The sequence below is a fragment of the Miniopterus schreibersii genome, assembly GCF_964146895.1.
Source record: "Miniopterus schreibersii genome assembly, chromosome: 8".
NCBI lineage: Eukaryota > Metazoa > Chordata > Mammalia > Chiroptera > Miniopteridae > Miniopterus > Miniopterus schreibersii.
Window position 1 is genome coordinate 42307805 of NC_138109.1, and position 21440 is coordinate 42329244.

The window sequence follows — 21440 nt, forward strand, 5'->3', positions numbered from 1 at the left end:
AGATGGAGATGTGTTCAGGCTTCACTGGGAGCATTATTTGCTGTTGTCATGTAAACACCTGAAAAAATTACTTTTCAATACTTTTATAGCATTTACTATGTGTCAGACACTGTACTAAGCACTTACATATATTATAATTTATTTAACCTTAACACAACATGAAGCAAGTACTAGAATTATTTCCATTCTATAGGATATGGAGACACAGAGAGGTCAAGTAACTTACTCAGGGTCACAGAGGTAAAAAGTGTTGAATGAATTTTAGGGCAATTATTTAGTTGAATAATTAAATCCAAATCTCAGAAACAGCACAGTAAAAGGAACTGAGATAATGCTGTTCTTTTCTCTTCGAACACTAGGTAAATGGTTTCTGTCAAGCTGGAAATTCCTGCTTCAGAGACTTTTTGATGACTTGTGCTATGCTTTGCATTTTTCCCCCTAGGAATCTCCTGGAAGATTCTGCTGTTTTAGTGATTAGCAATCCTGGCTTTCTCATTGAATTGCACCATTTGCCAACTTGAAGTCATCCTGAGCTATCAGTTTTACATTCTTTGGGCCCTGGGCATGGGAAGGTAGGGACACTTTCAACAACAAAGTTACTCCCCTGTCTCCAACTGTGTACCCACTTTTTTCTTGCCAAAGTCAATAGGAGTATGGATTGTCTCCAGCTAGGATGTGAGATGGGACCCTGGTGCCCTCTTTCTGCCATCACTCGTCTCCAGCTGTGATCTCAGCTGTGGATTAATTGGTTCAAGTCTTGGGTGTCATTTAAAGAATTGGTTTAAAGAGATTGTTGTAGTGACTAATGATGCTGGTTCTGGCTTAAAGAAAACCATTGCCCCCTGTAGTATGAATCACTTAAATGCATTCTATTTTCCTTTCTAGGAGTGAAGACTGTGGAGCTTAAAGCTGTTCCCTTTTAAAAACACATAAGTGGTGCCCTAGCCGGTTTTGCTCAGTGGTTAGAGTGTCGGGCAGAGGACTGAAGGGTCCAGGGTTTGATTCCCGCCAAGGGCATGTACTTCAGTTGCAGGCTCTGGTCCCAGTGGAGCATGTGAAGGAGCAACCAATTGATGTGTCTGTCTCACACAGATGTTTCTCTCTCTCTCTCTTCCTTCCACTCTCTCTGTAAAGCAATGAAAAAAATATCCTCAGGTGAGGATTTAAAAAAAAAAGTAAAATAAAACAAAACACATAATTGGTGTTATGAACCACTTGTCCACTCTGTTCAGGTCACTCATTTGCGCTTGGTTCAGCATTTCTCCCAAAAGATGTGGGTGCTTTGTGGTAAAAACTGGGGTTGGGAAAGTGGGAGAAATCCCCTGCTGAGGACAGTGTGTCCCTTACTCAAGGGTTGTAGCTCAGCAATTCCCTTCAGAGGGAAAGATGCAGGGTGGGGTGATGAGTGGGTGTCAAAGTGGGTGGGGGAGAGAAAGGCCAGTATACCCATTCATGTTTTTCTGCATATTCACCCTCATTCAACAAGTCCTGATGGAAACAATTATGTGCCAGACCTTGTTAACGATGAGGCCCTGGAGTTTACAGTGGTAAATGCGACAGATGTTTCGAAAATAAGGGAGAGACAGGGCCAAGGGTGAGGGACATCTCACTTCTCCCGGAGCAGTGGGAAAGACCAGAACACAGACAACAGACAACTAAAATGATTGCAAATTGTGGTAAGTGCTGGTAGGAAAAAAAGAGTGGGCTATTATAGAGGAATGGAGAGTTGAGGTGGGGCAGGACATTTATTTTGAATGGGATAATCAGAGAAGGCCTCTCTGAGGATGTAATAATTGAACCTAAAGGATAGTGGACACGAGGGATAAAGAAGCCAAGAGAGAATTCCAGGCAGAGGGACTGGATTATTTAAGGGCTCTAAAGCTGAGCTCAACGCAGGCAAACTGAAATAAGCTGTTTTGGGGGGACCTCCAGGCTGCCTGCCTGAACTGCTTTCTCCAGAAAGTGTCCACCTGCCTCCCGCCCAGTGCCTTCCAGTGCCTGCCTTTGTTTTGTCCAAACGTACTCCTGGTGGGAGCCTGAAAATCAACTTTGCCAGGATCTAGAGCTCATCTGAGGTCTCAGCCTTCGGCTGTAGCCTGAGGCAGACCAGCACATATTCATCATGATAGGAGGACACTTGAGGACTTGCGTCCCTCCTCTTTTATTTTAGGGTGAGCAGACCTTGGTAAAGCTCACTGTTACAAATTACTTAAGAGTCTCTTGAGTCCAAATCCTGGCTTCGTTCCTTAGACGCGGTAACTATACATGTTACTTAACAGCTCTGTGCTTCAGTGTTCTTATCTGTAAAATAGGTCTTAAAAAAGCATCTACCTCTCTTCCAGACAAAAAATCAACAAGGAAACAGTGACTCTAAATGACACACTAGATCAGATGGATTTAATTGACATTTACAGAACATTTCACGCCAAAGCTGAAGAATAGGCATTCTCCTCAAGTGCACATAGGACATTCTCAAAGATAGACCACATGTTAGGATGCAAAACAAGTTTCTACAAGTTCAACAAGATTGAAATCTTCTCAGAAATTTACACCACGGAATACTATGCAGCTGTAAAAACGAAGGATCCCTTATCCTTTGAGAAAGCGTGGAGGGACCTGGAGAGTATTATGCTAAGCGAAATAAGCCAGTCAGAGAAAGACAAGTGTCACATGACCATACTCATATGTGGAACCTAATGAACAAAATAAACAATGAACAAAGTAGATCCAGAGACGTAGAAGCATGGAGCAGACTGATGAATCTCAAAGAGAAGGGGGGGTGAGATTAACATAAGAATTTATATGCATATATGCATAACCCATGGACCAGACAACAGTGGGGTGAAGGCCTGGATGGAGGAGTACAGAGTGGAGGGATCAGTGGGGGAAAAGTGAGACATTTTTAATACTTTCAACAATAAAGATAAATTAAAAACCAAAAAAAAGCATCTATCTCATAGGATGGTTGTGAGAATTTAATTAGTTAACATTAGTTAAGTGCTTAGACCAGTACCTGGCACATAAATACTTAATCATCATGTTGTTGTTACTATTATTATCATATTATTATTATTGTCATCATCACACTTAGGCTGCTGTACCCCTGACACCTCAGGTGGCCGTGACAGTGGAGTTATACATCCTCCGGGTGCTAGTCTCGCTGGAGTCAAGGAGTAGCCTTGATTATATAATTCAATTCAGAAGTCATTTTTATATCAGGTACTGTGTTGGACACTTTGCTACATCATTTCCTTTGATCTTCCCAACAATCTTAACGAGCAGGTACTATTATTATCTCCATTTTATAGACACAGAAACTCAGGTTTAAAGAGCTTAACTGACCTACCTAACACCATGACGCTAATATGATTCCTAGGTCCACTGCTGAGATCCTGACTCAGTAGGCCTGGGTAAGGCCTCAGGATCTGCAGTGCAATACCTTTCCCAAGCTCCCCGACTCTGCCAAGGGTGACCTCTTCGCTGTCCTTTGGAAGGCTATGGCCTAGGTGATCTCTAGGGCTCCCTCTGGCTGCCAAGTCTGGGAAAATAATAGTCCACCCACGCTGAGTACACAGTTTAGCAAGGAAGGCAGTTTGCTGTTGTTAGTATTTTTTTATAAGAGAATCAACTCAGTTCTTGGCATTGGTTCCCTGCTATTTCCTAACAGGTACACCAGGGCTGAAAAATGTCCTCTGAGTGTTTTGCATGATGTAATCCCAGCTCACAATTTCTCATCTACAGCCCATAATAAAATAAAACAACTGAAAGACTTCAGTTTGGGGCAACTCATTTCACAGTCCAACCTGACTGAACTGAAGTAAGATTATTTGCAGATGTCATTTAAACCACTTGCTGTGAATATTTATTCATTGCACTGCAAACTTATCAATATGCTTGATTATGGGGTTGTATTAGTTATCTGTACTTACATAACAAATTGTCTCAATACTTAATGGCTTAAAACAATAATTTATTATCTCACAGCTTCTGTGAGTCAGAAATTCAGAAATGGCTTAACTGGGTAGATCTGACTCAGGGAGCTGCAGTCAAAATGTTGCTAGGGCCGCAGTCACCTGAAGGCTGGACCTGGCTGAGGGATTCCCTTGCAAGACAGCTCACTCATGTGGCTGTTGGCAAGAGGAAACAGTGCCTTTTGTGACCTAGTCTCCGAAGCATCGCACTGTTACTTCTGCTTTTCCCCCTTACTTAGAAGAGAGTCACCAAGTTCAGTCCACACACAGGAAAAGGAGATTTAGATTCCACCTCTTGAAGAAAGAGTATCAAACAGTTTGTGGATCTGTTTTAAAACCAGCACAGGAGTGCTACCCTTACGTGTTCTGTCATATACACAATATGGAACAGTATTATCATAGAAAGAATTCAATAAAGGTTACTGAATAATTATGAATTGCATTTGGCACCAAACATTTTGTATAAAGCGTTATGGTTCTGTAGTATCATGATAAGCTTGCAGGATGGTTTTTACCACTTTAATTAAGCTAAAGAGACAGAATGTTTTAGAATATTTGCAAGCTGGAAGGAACCTCATGGATTATCCAGTAACTAGAGTTTAGCTTCATCTCCTTCACTCTGCAGATGAGTAACTTGAGACTCGGAGAAGAAAAAAAAAGAGTTTACCTAGAACATAGCAAACTATGTTTCAGACATTACTAAGTGCTTCATGTATGTTTTATTAAGTTCTTTTTTTTTTTTTTAAATATATCTTTATTGATTTCAGAGAGAAGAAAGGAGAGGGAGAAAGATAGGAACATCAATGATGAGAGAGTCATTGATCGAGCCCACAACCTGAGCAAGTGCCCTGACTGGGAATCGAACCCCGATTGCCTGGATCCCAGGTCGACACTCAACCGCTGAGCCACGCCCGGCCGGGCATTAAGTTCTTTAAGTTTTTACTAATAAGGAAAGTAAGGATGAAGAGGTAAGTAGGAAGCATGTCCTTGATTAGACAGCTTGTGTGTTTTAGAGATAGGGTTACACCCCCTATCCCCAAGTGCCAGCCAGAGCCCTGTTGTACGTGTAACACCCCACTCACGACCCCCAGATGTGAGAGTGTCGCTGGCAAGGCCTAGGCACCATATCCCTGGAGGGTCGAGGTGAAGAGTCTTCTGACCACATGTCTGGGCTTCTCCCTAGTCTGTAGGCCTCACCTGTCTGCTGATTCCCCAGCTAGTGTCCAGCCTAAGATTCTCCTCCAAGAACCAGACAAGAGCCCCAGAAGTTGCAGAGGCCATGCCCGCACTGCCCGTTACCTCACCCTCAAATTGGGATTCTGAACTTCAAACAGGGTGGGTGCTGCTGAGTTGTGACAGGGTAGGTTCCCGCCTTGGGATGTCCTCTCAGGGTGCCTCTCAGACTGTCATGTTCACACTCTCACCTAAGACATGTTCAAGAATAGGACCTCATCCCCAGGGGACCATGGCTTGAGAGAGCCTTCCCAAGGGCTGTCAGCTTTAAACTCTTAAGAGGATATGCCATCATTAGGAATCTAAGTTAAAAAGTCATATTAACAGTGGTTGTAGTAACAAAGCCAGTTAGTGCTCTTTTAGTGACACATCAGAAAATCTAATCCAAAAGGGCACAGCCTAAAGGGGAATTAATTGAAAAGTCCGGATGTAGAGGTGATTTCAGGTGTGACGTGATGCAGGAAATGAAACGCTCCAGGACAGTTTCTTTTTCATCTCTCAACTCTGCTTACTTTGTGTTGACTCCATTCTCAGACGGTGTGACCTGGTCCCTGAACCTATCATTAGATCAGAGGAATGCAATGTTCTCATTAGCCAGGACTGGGTCACATGATACTTCTGGGCTGGAGGGGGACGGGGTGGGGGGTGGAGTATAGACCACCAAATAAAAATCTGGAGGCTCTTACTGGAAAAAAAATGAAAGCATGTTCCCAACAAATATGACACACATTTGAGCTCTTATTATGCTCCAGACTCTGTGCCAAGCACTCTACATGCATGATCTCATTTAATCTCTATAAGCAGCTCTATGATATGTATTAATATTACCCCAAATAATAGAGAAGAAATGGAGGCTGAGAGAGGTTAAGTAACACACCCCAGGTCACACAGCTACTAAGTGATAGGGCTGAGTTTAAACTGGTTCTCTCTGATTCAAGAGCCACTCTTGTTCCATTTCATGAAGCTGCCTATGGCATCAGTGTCCTCTAAGTCATTTAGGCTGGAGACATCAACATGGATGTCCTTTCAACATCTCCTGTTCATTGTCCACATTCAATTAGTCATCAAACCCTGTCACTACTAGATCTGAGCTGTCTGTTCCAATCTTCTGTACATATTGCCACTGTCCTAGGTAAGGATCTGATCACTCCTTCCTGAATAATTTCAATAGCTTATACTTTCCTCCAGGAACACACATTTGTAAGTTAAAATGAGGGCCATTTTAACTTATGAATTCATATGAAAAGTTAGAATTACATAAAAATCTATATAGTCTGGCATTCTTTGAAAAATAGAAAAATGTGGTAATACTGGACCCACAACCTACATGGAAACTATGGCTGAAATTGAGCAGCATCTGTGTACTGATGAGAAGAACACATCGTGGTTCAGTTGGCCAGGTTCCTGTTGCTTCTTTGCTTCTCCTAACTCATTTAAATTCCTTGCCTGCCCTCTGTAGGCACTGGAGTTTGCAAACCTAGTACCCAGTCCCTTCCCATTTCAACCCTTTCCCCTGTGATCACTAGAGTTATCTTCCTAAACCATGATCTGATTAGCCCACTTTCATCTTTAAAAACATTGAGTAGTTCCACACTGCCTATAGACACACTGCAAGCTTGGTCCCAAGCTACTTTCACACTCGACTTCAGCCACACCCTTCTGCAATATGCTCACCACTCACTCTCCCACTTGTGTCTGCTCAAGTCTTATTCTCTGGGCGCCTAATGTCCTTGCTGGGCCCTCTGTGTGCCTCCTCACATCTGCTCATTGAGTGCCCACACAACTTTCAGTGACCAAGTCAACTCCCACCTCCTCCAAGGAACCTTGTTAAATCCCCTCCATCAGTATATTAATGTGTTTCTGCTCCATACACCATCAGTGCATTATTTTTTGAGCCCTTATTGCAAGTGACATCATCATAATATTTTTATACTCAATCAATCAATCAAGTTAATATTATGAAACACTACTCTGTGCCAGGCACTTTTCTGAGTGTCTTACCCTCACAATGGCTTCTCAATGCAGATTTTGCTATCATTACTATTGTACACTGAGGACACAGAGAGGTTAAGTCATTTGCACAGGTTCCCACAGCTGGGAAGTAGCAGAGTCAGGGCTGGAATCCAGGCAGTCAGGCCTAGAGCCCAGGTACATAATCACCACCTTAAACACACATTTGCAAGAACCTGCTATGCACCAGGCATTGTCGGAGGTGTCGCAAAGGTAAAGATGAATAGCAGCAAGCTCTCGGCCCTCAAGAACTCACGGCTAACGGAAGGAGGCTGGCATGGTGCCGATGGGAGGAATCTGTATCATAGGTGCCATTGTAGAGTATAGGAGCATGGACTCTATCCTGCAGGGAACGGGACACTGGTGATGACTTCCAGCAGGACCATGGTGTGCCCTGGCATGTGTTATAGAAAGAGCACACTCATCCCCATATAGAGGATGGGAAAGTGCGCAGAAATGTGGAGACAATAGGGACATTATTGTAGCAGTTCAGGCAAGAGCCAACAAGGAGCTGAGTATGTGACCACCTGCTGGAGAGCATGGCCTATGTCATTTGTGTCCGTGGATTTTACCCATTCAGCAAAATGTTCCTTCAGTGACCATAAGTAGATTAACATTATGGCCAGTCCTATCATGTGCCGGTGCTGAGGACACAGCAGTGAACCACACAGGCATGACCCCGTGCTTCTGGGGCGTATGGTCTGGCCAGGGAGGCAGATGATAAACTAAAAATGACACATCTGATGATTTACAGTGTGGGAGGTGCTATAAAAGTATAAGGACAACATGCTAGTTTTTGCTGTGACTAGCACATTGTCCTGTGGCCACACAGCCCTATGTTCAAAGTTTGGTTCCCCCACTGCTCAGGTGAGAGGTCTTGAGCAAGTTTCTCGGGCTCTTCAGGCCTCAGTTGCCTCATCTATAAATGTGGACAGCGACAGTACCCACCCATAGTATGGTTAAGGAGCATTAAAGTTAATGCTGTAGGTAGAAGTGCCTACCAGAGCCTGGCAGGCAACAGGAGCTCAGAAGGATCAGCTGATTCTCCCCCAAGGTGGGCACAATAAATTCAGATGGGCAGAATTGTGTTATCGACCTTGAACCCATCTGTCCCCGCAACATGATGGAAGACACTGGGGATGCGGACTTTCTGCGCATAGAGAATGGCTGGTTGATCTGTGAAGAAGGCCTCTAGGAAATGTTCATTTTTGAGAATAGCAGGTCTGCCTTAGCATTGTGGAAGGCTCTGCCCTCCCTCAGTTACCCCACCCCCCAATTAGGCTTCTGGGTTTTGGTATCTCCCAATAGTTCATCCCCCAAGGGAATGGCATTCCCTGGCATATTACAAAATATCCTTTTTTAAAAAAATGTATCTTTATTGTTGAAAATATTACAGATGTCTCCCCTTTTCCCCACATTGACCCCTTCCCCCCTGCTTTTGCCCCCTCCCTGCACTGCACTATTGTCTGTCCATGGGTTATGCATATATGCATATAAATTCTTTGGTTAATCTACTCCCCCTTTCCTCTGAAATACTTCAGTCTACAAAATATCCTATTTTGACAGTCAAAGGCCACTGTGCCCATATTCCTGTCATTCCAGTGCAATCTATACCCACTAGGGTCTTCCTCTTACAAGGTTCAGGCCTAGTCATGAAGTTCCTCCACATTAATATCTTCATCCAGAGTCTTGGATTGAGTGCCTTCATGTGCCTGCATGAAAAAAGCGTAAGACCCACCCACTACCTCAAAGGCAACCTAATCTTGTGGGGAGTTAGAGAAATAGATGAATTAGTGCCATCTGTGTTTAAGGGCCTAGAGTCAAAGTGGCACAGGCCATAGGGTGAACTCACAGAGGTAAACTGAGGCACTTCGCCTGGGAGTGACTTCCAGACTGTGTCAGACAAAGGCCAAACCTTGATGTCTGGACTTTGACCTGCTGCTTGGTGATAATAACCGTCACTTAATGAGCACCACTATGTCCTTGGTATAAAGTAAATACTTATGTGCTTAATTTAATCCTCATGAAAATCATATGAGGATTTAAAAGAGTGTCTCACTCATGGTAAATGCTCCATAAATGTTACCTATTGTTATTCTATATTCTCTCTTTCCCTCCCTCCCTCTCTCTCCATATTTAATATATATATTATATATAACACAATATGTAACATATTATATTATTTCATGGTGAATAAAACTGAAATCAGGTGATGTGAGCTCAAAAGTCCATAAGGTCCGAACGTATGTCTTAGGCAAGTTCCCAAGGAGGCCCAAAAGGCAGCTTGCGTTTCCCTTATTGGCAGAGAGGATAGGTGAAAAGTGGTGGGTTCATACAATGGGATAGAAGCAATAGATTAGCAGGTAGAAGCAATAGATTAGCTCCACACAGAGTGCTTATGGAGTAGGAGGACCTGGTCACTGGTTCCCTCCGAAGGAGGCTTCTCAGTTCCAGCACATGGCTGTCCCGTGGGAAGGTGGACTATGACAGTAGAATGATTCGTTCCACATTTGTCCTTCCTTTCTCCTCTCACCTTCCTGAAACTCAGAGGCTGGAAAGGTAAAATCCACCGCTCAAACTTCCTTATAGGTTCTGTGTATGATTAGCGACTGCCATTCAGATGTGCTTGCAAGGGACTCAAACTGACTCGAGTTCAGTGGGGATAAAGGTTGGGGTCACCTGTTGCTACACTGTGTTGCTGATGCAGGTCTGCCCGATGCAGAGCCAACACTGACAGTGGCAGCTCCCTGATCTTGAGTTGTGGCTAGAGTGGTAAACCTGGAGTCAGCAGTTGAGGTTCCATCTGGGCGTTGCTCTGGGTGTCATTCCTGGGGGCCCCGCCTAGAGTTCTCTCTTCCATCAATTTTGTAAGCATCCAATTCCATGTACAGACATACTTAAGAGATATTGAGGGTTTGGTTTCAGACCCCTCACAATAAGGTGAGTCTCCCAATAAAGAGAATTGTAATATTTTTGCTGGTGGAGGGTTGGCCTTCAGTTTGCAAAAAAAAAAAAAAAAAAAAATGCAGTATCTGTGAAGATCAATAAATTAAAGAGCAATAAAATGAGGTATGTACTCCTTTCCTGCTTCACAAAGCTAAAACTGTTTTTCTTATTGTGTGTGTGTGTGTGTGTGTGTGTGTGTGTGTGTGTGTGTTTTCAAGAGATCGGTGTGAAATGCAATTTGTGACTATAGACTTGGACAAGGCACCTGACCTGTCTGAGCCTGGCTTCCTCACCTATAAAATGGTCTTGCAAAACCACTTGGTGTAATGGGGAGGATTCTGTGGACTATCTTTTGCAAAGTGCCTGTCATTTAACAGTTGCTCAATAACACAAAACTTTGTGTAGCATAAGAAGCATCAGTTTTATAGAAACTGTATTCAAATTGTGATAATACTGCTTCCCAGCTATGTGACCACTTAAAACTTTCTGAAGCCCTGAGAGGTGTGAGTGATAAAATACCATTGTTGCACCTGGCCAGTGATGCTCAGTGGTTGAGCGTCAACCTACGAACCAAGAGTTCACTGGTTCGATTCCTGGTCAAGGTACATGCCCAAGTTGGGGGCTCAATCCCTAGTAGGGGGCCTGCAGGAGACAGCCGATTGATGTTTCTCTCTCATCGATGCTTCTATCTCTCTATTCCTCTCCCTTTCTCTCCCTCGAAAGTCAATTTTAAAAAATACATATTAAAAAAATGCCATTGTTGCAAGGTCTTTGTGTTTGTGTGCTGGTTTTGGTGAGGTCTAAAGAACTAACATATATAAAGATGCCTGGTACAGTGCTTTCCTGGCACATAGTAGTCTCTTCTGAAATGTTAATTCCCTTCTTTATCTCCTATTCCCCCAGTTCATAGTAATGTTTCATATGCTTGCTGATAATGAGGATGGTTGCAAAGAAACTAATTAGGTAAACAGTTTTAAAGGGTGCAATTACACAACCAGCCATGTGCTCCATAATAGGCAACTGACACTTTTTTCTCTCCATAATCCAGGAAATAAAGCTGTATATGCCAGCCATTTCGGGGTGGGGGGGGGGGAGACTGTTCTCCTCATACCTCTTTCCTGCACTGACTGTCCTTTCTTCTACCACCAGAGCCATGGCTCAGCTCTGCTTCAGAAGACAGGACCTGTGCTCTGGGATTCTGGGGACTGCCAGGGAGATAGGAGTGGATTGGGGAAGAGAAGCCCTCTGAGATCCTTGGGAAAGTGCCAATAATGTGAAAAAGAGAGGAGGAAGGGATGATGCCGGACACATAGTAGGTCTGTTGGTTTGTCAAGAGTCGGAGAAGCCTGATGTTATGCATGGAAAGGTGTGGTTGGATGCAGAGTATGGAGGAGAGCTGGAGGTAGAGAATTGTTCCTGGAATAGAGGAAGTAGTGGTTATTTTAGGGTTATTCTTTAGCCTTTCTTGCTATGAGATACACCTCTTGGCAAGAAGTGTAACAAGTGGAATTCATTGGCATGCATTTGTAGAAGTCATCAATAGACATTTATGTTGAGTTCTGTCCACTCTATGCTCCAGTAAGCATTGAAGGGTGTTCTAGTTTTTTGCTTGTTTGTTTGTTCTTTTAATTCCTCCCAAAGCCTAGCAGTGGTGATTAGCACACAGTGCTTGACACACAACCTATAATTTTATTGTTAATGTAGGCTGGGTATCTTATGGAGAGACTTGGCCATTCAGCAAACATGTTCCTGCCAGGCACCTTGCAAGAGTCTTAGGATTTAAAAATAAATAAAACAGTCCCTGAACCCAAGGAAGTGACATTCTAGAGACAGAGGCAGAGGCAGGCATCCTGCTAACACCAGTTGAGTACCTACTGTGTTGAGTACCTACCAGGCTCTGGGGGGTATATAGTAAATAAGACTTGGTCCCTGCCCTTAAAGATCTTATAGGCTGCTGGGGTGGGGTGGGAAGGAACTGTCAGTTGGACAGGCGTTTACCATCTGGTATGCTTCAAGCTGGGGTGGGTAGAAGCTCCAGGGACTATGGAAGATCTGATAGGCACCTTTATCCAGAACGAGGGCGGGGCTGTGGGGAGGGGGCTTTCCAGGGTAGAGTGTTAAGTTCAGAAGGAGTGAGCACAAATTATTCAGGGGACAAAGAGGGGGTAGTGTGTGTGTTTGTTGCTGAGGATGGAGAGAGGCCATTCCAGGTGAAGAAAGCTGCACGGGCACAGGAAAGGCCTGAGAGGACCCAGTGAGCTCAATACTGCTGGAGGCTAGGGAGCAAGGCTGGGAGGGAGTGGTGGGAAGTGAAATTTGAAGCAAGTTGGGACTGGATCTTGCTAAAACTTGTTTGTCATGCTAAGAATCTGAACTTCATTCTGAGGGCAATGGGAAACCAGGGAGTATTTTAAAAGTCAGACTGAATCATTAATTCCACCACTATTTGCTGAGTGTTAACTGTGTATGTATTTGCTACGGGACTAAGTTCTGGGAATTTGATGGTGTGTAAACAGTTCTTGCCCAAGTGGAATTCATGATCTAATGTGAGACAGATTAAAGAACTGATTTTTTAACAAGAAGAATGTATTAAGGCAGTTTTTACATAATTAAAAATTAATTAAAAATCATCCTACACTACACAGTCACCCAAACTAAACATAGAGTTATGAAATATGGCAAATGCTGTGAAGGGAACTCCAAGCCAGCTGGTGGTAAAAATCCCAAATAATGGCCAATAATAATAGTTACAGATATTTAGTAAGTAATCCCAGTGCAGCTGTCATCACACTTCATGCAGATTATCTCATTTAATCTTCAGAGCAATCAGATCAATGAGTTTTAGTTCCATGTAGGGACATATGTATGACTCTAAGGCTTGTACAACTCATTAAGGTTGCATTTTGATTTTCAGCTTTTGGTATTAGCAACTGTGATCTTAAACTGAATAATGCTCCCTCACCCCAAATGTCCACCTCCTAATTCCTGGATTCTTAAATGGCAACAGGTGTGTGTGGGAGGCAACCAATCCGTGTGTTCCTCTCTCACACTGATGTTTCTCCCTCTCCCTCCCTCTCTCTCTCTTTCTCCCTGCCACTCTCTCTAAAAAGCAATGGAGCCCGGCTGGGCGTGGCTCAGAGGTTGAGCGTTGACCTAGGATCCAGGCGATCGGGGTTCGATTCCCGGTCAGGGCACATGGCCGGGTTGCGGGCTCAATCAGTGACTCTCTCATCATTGATGTTTCTATCTCTCTCTCTCCCTCTCCTTTCCTCCCTCTGAAATCAATAAAGATATATTTAAAAAATAATAATAAAAAAATAAAAAGCAATGGAAAAAATATCCTTGGGTGAGGATTTAAAAAACACAAAAACTTGAGATGGGAGGATGATCCTCGATTATCCAGGTAGGTCCAATGTAATCACAAGGGTCTGTATAAGAGGGAGGCAGGAGAGTCAGAGAAGCTATGATGACAGAAGTAGAGGTTTGAGTGATGTGCTTTGAAGATGGAAGAAGCGCCCACTAGCTAAGGAATGCAGGCCTCTAAAAGCTGGAAAAGGCAAGGAATGGATCATCCCCTAGAACTTCCAAAAGGAACAAAACCCTACCAACACCTTGATTTTAAACCATAAGAGTAATTTCTATCTTCTGACCTCTAGAACTGTATGATAATAAATTTTTGTCATTTTAAGCCACTAAGTTTGCAGTAATTTGTTACAGTGGCAACAGGAAACTTATAAAGCAGCTTGGGGGAGGGGGCACTTATCTCACAGCAGCTGGATCAAAGCCCCCGTCAGAACATTCTGTTTTGCATAAAAGAAGGTAAACTAAGTAAGTGTTTTAAGAGCTTGTAGAAGATCTCCAGCTGGGAGGCTGTGTCTGAAAGTGAAAGGAGAGTGGAAGGAAATGAGAGAGTGTTTTAAGTGGAGGGACCTGCAGAAACCAAAGCATAGGGGCAGGGCATAGAAAGCATGTGTGGGGGAGGGCTAATAGTCTAGTTTTGCTGAAATCATCAGGCCCATCAGCAGCCGGAGTGTGACATAAGGCTGGGAATTTGGGCTGCGGTCAGACCATGAAGCCTGACCCGTTGGCATATGAGTGCTGACTAGGCATTGAAGAGTTAGGCAGGGAGGGTTTTGAGGGGGACGTGACATAATAATAATAATCACATAGTGTTTTATGAAGAATTCTCTCCATGGTTGGGAGTGGTGGGAGGTTAGAGGCCAGGAAACCAGTTCTGAGGCTTCCGCAAGTCTGAATGGAGTAGGCTGGTGGCAGTGAGAAGGGAGAGGGGAGTCTCCTGCTATAAACAACATTTTGATAAACATTCTTGTACACCAGCAGTTCTCCAAGTGTGGTCCCAGACCACCATGGTGTCCTTGAAACCCTTTTGGGGAGTCCTGTAGGTCAAAACCGTATTCCACTCTCAGCCTTTCAGTGTATAGTACAGTTTTTCAGAGGTTACATGTGTGAACTCAGTACAGACTCAATGCAAAAGGAGAATTCAGCTCTTCTCTATTATGCCAGATATTAAAGAGACATAAAAAGACCTGTATTTTTTTGTTTTGGAAAATATTATTTTACAAAAATGCTCTTAATTCTAACATATAATGACATTATTTCTAAATGAGTATATATATATATATATATATACATTCTGTAGTATTGATTTCTAATATGGTAAATATTGATAGATATAAGCCATATAAATAATAGCTCTTTGGGGTCTTAAGTAATTTTGTAGGAGTATAAAGAGGTCATGAAACCAAAAAGTGTGAGATCTGCCTTTGTACACAAATCTTTGGTCCTGTCTCTGTTTATTTATTTGGGATAAAATCTTAGACTTCAGTCAAAGGGTCTGTCTTTTAAATCCTGGACTAGGAAAGGTACGTGTGACTCTCCCCAACTGACAGATGACGCTCAGTGGGGGTTAAGGCAAGAGCAGAGGTGCACACACCTTGTGTGATTAGAATAAAGGCTGAAAGCCTTGTGTTTGCACACAGATCCTGGGCTTTTCCCATCGTGCTGCATGCAGAGAAAGGTATGTCCTGCTGGAAGGAGGCCTCAGGGGGAGGGGTCCTCAGGCTGCAGCAACCCCCAGAGGGTGGGGGAGCGCCCCAGACTGGATATTCCCAGCCCGTGCTCAGGGCTCCCCCTAGAGGTTGAGAGTCAATTCTACACCATTCTTGCTTTCTATTGCTGCAGCTGAACTTTTAGCACAGGAGCTGAAGTTCATGGCTGCCTGTTGCCTTGAAGTAGACAGTGGGCAGCAAGCAGAGCTTCATTTTCACATGAGGAGGCTGTGGAGTTGAGAAGCAGCATTTGCCATGAGGAAACCACTGCCCTGACCCAAATCCTGCACAACTGCGGTCACTTGACCTTTCTGGTTTCAATTACTCAGAAGGAAACAACCTGTGTGATCTAGTCACAGAGAGCCTTCCAACTCTAGCAGCCTATAATTCTAGGTGCTAATTTTCCCCATGTCCCGCATCAGTGAGAGGAAATGTCAGAGAGAGGGCTTGGTTCCCTGGGATGCTGTCTCTCAGAGCTCTTCTTGCCTTTATGGGTTTGACTCATCCTGAACCTGACTTCAGGATAAGTCTTTGTAATTACGGAGCTCAATGATTCTGTCCTTTAGTGAGTTCACTTTTTAAGACCTTCTCTACAATTCATTCATGTGTAGGCAAGCAATAACAACCTGGCATTGACTGAGACATGTGTCAGGCACTGGGCCAAGGGCTATATGTGTATATTCTCAATCCCACCAAAACCCTGTAAGGTAAGTGCCAGCATTATTCCCATTTTACAGAGGAGAAAACTGAGGCCAAGCTAGCTTAAGTCATTTGCCAAAATCATGAAGCGACTGTGTGGCAGGACAAGAATTCAAAACCAAGCAGTCTGGTTCCACAGTAAGATAGTAAGAGTTTGCATTTTTTGAAGGTTTGCTGTGTCCTTGGAGCTTTACATACATGATCTCATTTAAAGCAGCAATTCTATAAAGAAGGTATTATTATCTCAGTTTTACAAGGAGGATACTTATTTTCAAGTCACCCTATCAAGCAGCAAGCTGATATGTCATCTTTGAAACTTCAAAGCTTGTATTCTTCATCATTATTCAGAATCATCCATGTGCCAAAGATAGATGAGAAAGACCAACCAAGTCTTTAGGGAGCTTATATTATAGTCTTTTTGTGAGATAATAATAGTTACAGACATTTTCTGAGCACTGTTCTAAGCCATTATACATATGAACTCATTTAATCCACACAACAATCCATTGAGGTAGATGCGATTATTATCCCATTTTACAGATGAGGAAATTGAGGCACAGGTGAGGGAGGTGTTAAATAAAGTGCCTGAAGTCCCCCCCACTTTTGGTAAATGATAGAGTTGGGATTCAAATCTAAGAAGCCTGACTCTAGTACCCATGTTTTTAACCCCTACATTATTCAAACAGCAAATAGTTTCTACAGAGACGCAGAGGCTACTGACCAGGGTTGGAAAGAGACCCCACGGAGGGATAGGAGGTGTCACCCTTGAACTTTGTTCCTCTGAGGTCCTGGCATTCCAGCTGTCCATGAGACTGCTGCACTTGGAAATTATGCCTGCTCCTCAAATCTGAGGGCTAACAGTAGAATTCAGCACATGTCTCCAAGTCTTTCCCTAAATGTTTCTTCCTTGTCAATGTTATTTTCTCACACCACCAGAACCCAACTCTGATGGATAATTTGTTGGTGCTGGAGGACTGTGTTAAGGAAGATTCCAAGTGTTGTCCTGCCAGTAGCAACAAGAAAGAATGATATGATTAATTGAAACATCTGTCATGGGAATAAAGGGAACTGATGCATGTGTCATGTGTTTGCTATCTCTGTCCTAAGAAGGAGTTAAAGAACTACAGTGGTACCTCGGTTTTCGAATGTCTCCATTGATGAACATTTCGGTTTATGAATGCTGTAAACTCGAAGTAAATGCTTCGGTTTTCGAATGCGCCTCGGAAGTCAAACCTGCCACACAGCTTCCTCTGAGGGCAAGATCCTGAGGCCCAGCTGTCGGCTGTTGATCCCTCGGTTTTCAACATTTCAGAACCCGAACTGTCTTCCGGAACGGATTACACTAGAAAACCGAGGGACCACTTTAGATCCTGAGAGCAGGTGCTGAAAGACAGCAGGCCAGTGGGGGCCATGGCTGAGAATATGACTCTTCTTGGGGAGAGAAGGCAGGTGCTAAGGGAATTCTGGATAAGAGACATCAGCCTGAGGCACTAGTGTGAGATTGCCAAGCTGGGAAAGGATGCAGGGCCTAGAGGAAAAACAAAGAGCAGATGATTTCTTGGCCAAAAGCCATGGCAGAGCCCCAGCTGGTTTTGCTCGGGGGTGAGAGCGTCGGCCCGCGGACTGAAGGGTCCCAGGCTCCATTACAGCCAAGGGCATGCACCCTGGTTGCAGGCTCGATCCCTGGCCCCGGTGAGGGCATGTGCAGGAGGCAACCAATCAATCTCTCTCCTCTCTTCCACTCTCTCTGAAAAGCAATGGAAAAAATACCTCACCAGGCAAGGATTAAAAAAAAAAAAAAAGCCATGGCAGAAAAGCCTGAAGCTCCAGGATGGGGTGAAGCAAGGACCAACCAGGAGCACCGGCAAGGATTTCCCTTGAGCTACGGAGTTCTTTCCTCAAGAAATACAAAGCAGTGGTGCCTTTCAACTGGGGAGGGGAGGGTTCTGGGATAAGTTCCAGTGGAAATGAAATCATCCAGGGTAAGTGAGTAGAGGTAGACAAGAAAATGTCAGTTGTCACTTAAATTGTGAGTACAGTGACCATGGTGAGTGAGTCTGAACACAGTAGGGGAACTTGAAATAAGAATGGAGCTGTGACTGTCCCATGGAACCCAGGGTGAGAATAGGGCCTTGAACCTGGGCACTAAAACATCATGCCAGGAATTCTCACTGTCTCCTGTCTCCGCTTCTCCATGCCGATGTGCTTTTTTCTGTCCTTTCCCTGATAGCCGTCTTCACTCCTTAGCCCACTTATTAGAATAAGGCTGCCTCTTGGTCCCACATTCTCAAGTCATCGTTCTAGCAAAGGAGTTCAATAAGACTGGCTCTCAGTTCTCAATTTTGGGGAGTGAGAAGCTGATTGGCCCATCTTTGGTCTGTTGTCCACCTCTGGGCCAATCAGCTAAGGCCAGGAAGGCAATGCAAACACACCAGTTAAAGGTAAAGGCGAATCCCCAAGGATATGAGGTGGGGGTGGGGATGTTCCCAGGAAGAGGGACTGAAGATGGCTTGTGGGGCTGGAAAAATACCAGAAATGGCATTGACTGCAGCGTCCAAAGACAGAGCACTGGAAGACACCAACATTGGTCAGATGTTAGAGAGAGGAGCTAGAGAAGGAGAGTCTCTAGAGAGTTAGGAAGAAAACCATGAGAGAGAAATCATGGGTACTGAGAGAGAAGAGAGTTTATTTACAGAAGGAGAAAGGCATAAAGGGTCAAATGTTTGGAACAGTCAAGAAGGATGAGCGGTGTCAGAGACTATTGATTAAAGGAAGTCTTGGAAAGCCTATTAGAAAGCACTTTAAGGAGCAAGTTGGTGAAGAAATCAGATTTCCACAGGTTAAATGATGGAGTTGGTTGTATTTTTGTAGGTAAATATAAAAGTGTTTAGTGCTAACTGTGCTGTCAGCTCTGGAAAAAGAATTCAACGATCCTGTGTTAAGTTGGCACTATTCAGAATTTAACATAGATTGCCATTGAAACAGCAAACTCCCCCCTCAATCATTACAGGGGTAACACACTATATCAAGTAAGTAAGGTTCATCTACATGGTTTAGATTATAGAAACAAATACATATTTTCAAAATGTTTAAAAAAAAGTGGATAGCAGGAATGCAAAAGTCCAATAAACATAAACATGTGCTCAATCTTACTTGTAACCATGGAAATGCAATAGAAAGATACTATGAAACATAATTATATACTCACCAGATTCACAAAAATTTAAAAGTGTGAAAATCCAAGAGTTGGTAAAATGTGGAACAATAGGAACAAGCCTCCAAAACTGCTGGTGGGGGAATAAATTGGCAGAAAGTTGCCAATTCGTGTTACATTTAAAATGGTGCCATTTACACATGGGGTCATGGCCCCCACTCTGGTTGTGCAATGAGGTGACCTTCTTTGGAAAGCAGTTTGGGAATTTTTAGTTAAGTTGAAGGTTCACATATCTTATCACACAACAGTTTCACTCGTAGGCATATAGCTAGAGAAACTTGTGTATACGTGCGTAAGAATAGAAGTCCAAGAATGTGCGCAGCACAATTATGCAAATACACCCAAACTGTAGATAATCCAACGTTAATCAAAAATAAAATGGAAAAAACAAACCACTGTGCATTCTTAATGGCGTAACAGAGAGCAAAGAAAATGACTAAATCATGGCTACGTGCAACATGGACACGTCTCACAAACAAAAGGTTGAAGGAAAGAGACAAGACACATGACAATACGATAGTATGTGTCCCATCAAAAAAGTTCAGAAACAGGCAAAGCTAAATTATATGGTATAGGGATGACCACTGTAGAGAAAAGTGGGGAAAAAAGAGCAAGCGGAGGATTTTCACAGCAGTCAGGATGGAGGTTACCCCGGTGGTGACGGGGCTGGGTCCTTGGTGCTGGCAGTGCTCTGTTTTTGACCTGAGTAGCGGTCACATGGACCTTTGTTTTATAATTATTCATTAAGTTATACATATTTTATGTACTTTTCTGTATTTATATTTTTTAATTAAAGAATAAAAAAGAGGGTAAGAGGTGAGGTGGAGACTTATGAGTAAATCTGGTATATGGAACATACACATTTAATTTTTTGCTCTCTCCCAGGACCAGCTGAAAATGGACTGTGTGTGTGTGTGTGTGTGTGTGTGTGTGTGTGTGTGTGTTTTTAGCGTAGACTCATAAGACCAGGAGAGCAAGAGAGGAGAAAACAGATGAACTACCACTGGTAAATGGCTCAACAGAGCCTGTGAAGCAGAACCCGAACCTGGCAATAGGAAAAGCTGAGAACCAATTTTATTTTGAAATCTGGAGAAATGGTGTTAAATGGGCGTTGAAACAAGGAGGATTTGTTGGTGGCTGTTTAAGTAGTTGTTAGACCCCTAGATTTCCTCTCTCACTCAGAACTGCTGGATGACTGCTGCTTATGCTCCAAACAGAAGGTTAGAGGTTTATTTTCTGGAGAAGGAACAACACAGAGCCTCTGGATGGGGAGACCACAGTCACAGGTGAGAATGGTGACACCGTACAAGCATGGGAGGTTATTCAAAGGGAATGCGAAGGCCCTCAGCCCGAGAAAGCTGGCTGCCAAACCTTTACCACCTGTCTGGTAATGGGAGGAATCTATTCTGGGAAATATGACCAGCCCAAGTTAAAAGGCCAAAAGATGCTGATATGAGGAGTTTCCCAAGTGGCTGAAGCAGATCACTTTACAGTGAAACCGAAAGTCAGTAAAAGCCACACCCAGACTTTCTAATTCCCTTTTTATTCCTATAATCTCTCAATCTCTCTCTCAATCACATGTGCACTTTCTCTCTTTAAAAATGCTTTAATACAGAATATTTCAAACATAAAAGAGGTAGAGAGACTAGTCCAATGAATCCCGCATGTACCCATTGCTCAGCCTCAATGGTCAACTCCTGGCCAAGCCTGCTGCTTCTTTACTCTCACCTACTCTCCAACCCTGACCCCAGACTGCTTTGATGAAAATCCTAGACCTCATATCATTTTATCTATAAATATTTCACTATGAATCTAAAAGACAATGACTTCTCATTTAAAATATAACCACAATAGCCTGGCTGGCGTGGCTCAGTGGTCGAGTGCCGACCTATGAACCAGGAGGTCACAGTTCGATTCCTGGTCAGGGCACATGCCCAGGTTTTGGGCTTGATCCCCAGTAGGAGGCGTGCAGGAGGCAGCCGATCAATTACTCTCATCATTGATGTTTCTATCTCTCTCCCTCTTCCTTCCTCTCTCTGAAATCAATAAAAACGTATTAAGTATATATATAACCACAATAATAATATCAACCAAGAAAGATAATTCCTTAATTCATAGACTATCCAGCCAATGTTTATGTTTCTTTCATTTTTCCATAATTTTTCCCCCTAGCGTTTGTTAGCTTAAATTGGGATCAAAACAAGGTTTACAAATTAATTCATATGCTTCTGATTATTTTTTAATCTCTCAATTCTCCCATTTATTTTTTAACTGAAAAAAATATTTTAAAAATTGTGT